Below are 2,985 nucleotides of genomic sequence, written 5' to 3'. Positions count from 1 at the left end.
GTAGTTTCGATGCTCTGGTATTGCAAATGCAAATTCCGTCTGTTTTTAACGTCTTAAATTGAAAGAGCCGTCACAAATTGCTCCGTTTTCACTCATTGTAGACAATTATACAGCACCTGAGGTAACAAACACATCTCGAGAACCATTGTGCACTACATTATTTATGCCAACTCAGTGCCTCGCTCTTTACTACTGTGTACCAATCTTGTCGTCCAACTGCAAAACACTGGGCCACAACAAGTTTCCGCGTCTCCATTGCACTGCGCATACTACGAAACGCTCCCCAAACTTGGCACTCACCCTCGCAGCCGACTTTTCCGACTTTCCACGACGCTCACGCAACGCTCACGCTAGTGACAGCATTATTTATAGTTCGACGTCGCGCCAAAGCGAATGAGTACATTTCGCCTACGGCTTAGGCCGCCCTCCTAGTGTGGCTGTTCGGTGTCTGCAGGCAGCGAGGGTCTGCAAGCTTCCTGTGTTCGCACCTATGTCACCTGTGCTTGCTTGTCAGAGACAGACTATCGCAAAACATACAACTCACTCCATGAATTGATTGCTACGGCATCTGTTATCAGCAGTCACAACTAGCAACACCAGTAGCAGCTGACTGCACGCAAAGAATAGGAATGTGCAGTGGGATTTACGTGAACTCGGCGCAAGGCAGATCTTTCCGACATAGGCTTGAGAATCTTACGGGAACACTTGTACTGTTTCTAAATTAAGTGTAGGCGTGGGAGGAGGGTGCTTCCTGCGCACAAATAACAGCACGCTTGTCAATTGTGGATGCTAATCATTCGCTTGTATCTTCCTAGACATATCTGCTGGTCGTGAATTATTCCACTTGCATATCAAGGTGCGCATGTAGGTGTGTTAAAAATTCTGGAGGCACTGGGTATTGATCCCAGTACCTCTCGCATACTAAGCGAGCGCTCTACCATCTGAGCTACGCCCGCCCCCCCGAAGACTAATGGTGCTACATACAGCCATATAGACGACACAGACCCTTGCACTCCCATTATTCAGCAGACAAACACTACTCTCTATGTATCCGTTAGGGTGTCTTTCAGGTTTCGTGCATTCTGTATCGAATCGTAGTTGGCCACAATGAAAGTGGCACGTATAACGTCGAAAATAGAATTCGGACACCGCTCTGAGTAAGACCAACGTGTTGTCCACCCTCTAGACTTCAATGAGGTTAAGCCGCGATACCTAAGACAGATCTGCACTCGATGACACCTCGATAACAGCCGGTCCCCACACTTACATCTTGCTCTCCTTACGTCAGTATACATCATATCAGTCTGTGACGCTGGCTTTGCAACATCTTGCGTGCCTTTAGGTTCGCCGCGACCAACACTTACCATGCACTGACCACAAAAAATTGAGGCGCCGCGGCTTGGACCCTGGACCTTTCACATGCCAAGCGAACGCTCTACCAACTGAGCTACGCCCCATGCACGAGCAAACTGCGCTATTCCCCATTGTTTGCGACTCAGATGCGCACGGACACGATGGTTGGTTGGTTTGTAGCGGTGAAGGGAGCAGAGTACAAAGGCGCGAACCCGTTCATATACACAAAAGTTCCAAGTAGTTTCGATGCTCTGGTATTACAAATGCAAATTCCGTCTGTTTTTAACGTCTTAAATTGAAAGAGCCGTCACAAATTGCTCCGTTTTCACTCATTGTAGACAATTATACAGCACCTGAGGTAACAAACACATCTCGAGAACCATTGTGCACTACATTATTTATGCCAACTCAGTGCCTCGCTCTTTACTACTGTGTACCAATCTTGTCGTCCAACTGCAAAACACTGGGCCACAACAAGTTTCCGCGTCTCCATTGCACTGCGCATACTACGAAACGCTCCCCAAACTTGGCACTCACCCTCGCAGCCGACTTTTCCGACTTTCCACGACGCTCACGCAACGCTCACGCTAGTGACAGCATTATTTATAGTTCGACGTCGCGCCAAAGCGAATGAGTACATTTCGCCTACGGCTTAGGCCGCCCTCCTAGTGTGGCTGCTCGGTGTCTGCAGGCAGCGAGGGTCTGCAAGCTTCCTGTGTTCGCACCTATGTCACCTGTGCTTGCTTGTCAGAGACAGACTATCGCAAAACATACAACTCACTCCATGAATTGATTGCTACGGCATCTGTTATCAGCAGTCACAACTAGCAACACCAGTAGCAGCTGACTGCACGCAAAGAATAGGAATGTGCAGTGGGATTTACGTGAACTCGGCGCAAGGCAGATCTTTCCGACATAGGCTTGAGAATCTTACGGGAACACTTGTACTGTTTCTAAATTAAGTGTAGGCGTGGGAGGAGGGTGCTTCCTGCGCACAAATAACAGCACGCTTGTCAATTGTGGATGCTAATCATTCGCTTGTATCTTCCTAGACACATCTGCTGGTCGTGAATTATTCCATTTGCATATCAAGGTGCGCATGTAGGTGTGTTAAAAATTCTGGAGGCACTGGGTATTGATCCCAGTACCTCTCGCATACTAAGCGAGCGCTCTACCATCTGAGCTACGCCCTCCCCCCCGAAGACTAATGGTGCTACATACAGCCATATAGACGACACAGACCCTTGCACTCCCATTATTCAGCAGACAAACACTACTCTCTATGTATCCGTTAGTGTGTCTTTCAGGTTTCGTGCATTCTGTATCGAATCGTAGTTGGCCACAATGAAAGTGGCACGTATAACGTCGAAAATAGAATTCGGACACCGCTCTGAGTAAGACCAACGTGTTGTCCACCCTCTAGACTTCAATGAGGTTAAGCCGCGATACCTAAGACAGATCTGCACTCGATGACACCTCGATAACAGCCGGTCCCCACACTTACATCTTGCTCTCCTTACGTCAGTATACATCATATCAGTCTGTGACGCTGGCTTTGCAACATCTTGCGTGCCTTTAGGTTCGCCGCGACCAACACTTACCATGCACTGACCACAAAAAATTGAGGCGCCG

General features: G+C 48.4%; 1 non-coding gene across 1 annotated transcript; it reads right to left on the bottom strand.

Annotated features, from left to right (window-relative positions):
* Window positions 1–2,473: 2,473 nt before the first annotated feature.
* On the bottom strand, window positions 2,474–2,547 carry Trnat-agu (transfer RNA threonine (anticodon AGU)). The gene has a single exon. It is a non-coding gene; the product is annotated as a tRNA-Thr (tRNA).
* Window positions 2,548–2,985: the final 438 nt, after the last annotated feature.

Source organism: Schistocerca gregaria, chromosome 10, assembly GCF_023897955.1.
Source record: "Schistocerca gregaria isolate iqSchGreg1 chromosome 10, iqSchGreg1.2, whole genome shotgun sequence".
Lineage (NCBI taxonomy): Eukaryota > Metazoa > Arthropoda > Insecta > Orthoptera > Acrididae > Schistocerca > Schistocerca gregaria.
Note: the sequence above shows the minus strand (reverse complement) of the source record. Positions and strands in the feature narration are given on the sequence as shown.